Genomic DNA, 657 nt, shown 5'->3' with positions numbered 1-657 from the left:
TTGAGCTGAAACCTCAATTAGTTTCTCTGATGCAGCAGAACTGCAAGTTTCATGGACTTCCATCTGAAGATCCTTTTCAGTTCTTAACTGAATTCTTGCAGATATGTGATACTGTTAAGACTAATGGAGTAGATCCTAAAGTCTACAGGCTCATGCTTTTCCCTTTTGCTGTAAGAGACAGAGCTAGATTATGGTTGGATTCTCAACCTAAAGACAGCATGAACTCTTGGGATAAGTTGGTCACGGCTTTCTTAGCCAAGTACTTTCCTCCTCAAAAGCTGAGCAAGCTTAGAGCTGATGTTCAAACCTTCAGATAGAAAGAAGGTGAATCCCTCTATGAAGCTTGGGAAAGATACAAACAGTTGACCAAAAAGTGTCCTTCTGACATGCTTTCAGAATGGACCATCCTGGATATATTCTATGATGGTTTATCTGAGCTATCAAAGATGTCACTGGACACCTCTGCAGGTGGATCCATTCACCTAAAGAAAACGCCTGCAGAAGCTCAAGAACTCATTGACATGGTTGCTAATAACCAGTTCATGTACACTTCTGAAAGGAATCCTGTGAGTAATGGGACGCCTATGAAGAAGAGAGTTGTTGAAGTTGATACTCTGAATGCCATATTGGCTCAGAATAAAATATTGACTCAGCAAG

General features: G+C 40.8%; 1 non-coding gene across 1 annotated transcript; it reads right to left on the bottom strand.

Moving 5' to 3' along the window:
• Positions 1 to 284: 284 nt before the first annotated feature.
• LOC148553298 (small nucleolar RNA R71) lies at positions 285 to 392 on the bottom strand. The gene has a single exon (XR_015893751.1). It is a non-coding gene; the product is annotated as a small nucleolar RNA R71 (small nucleolar RNA).
• Between the last annotated feature and the right edge of the window lie 265 nt (positions 393 to 657).

This window comes from Arachis ipaensis, chromosome B7, assembly GCF_059453495.1.
Source record: "Arachis ipaensis isolate K30076 ecotype BB chromosome B7, ASM5945349v1, whole genome shotgun sequence".
Classification (NCBI taxonomy): Eukaryota; Viridiplantae; Streptophyta; class Magnoliopsida; order Fabales; family Fabaceae; genus Arachis; species Arachis ipaensis.
Note: the sequence above shows the minus strand (reverse complement) of the source record. Positions and strands in the feature narration are given on the sequence as shown.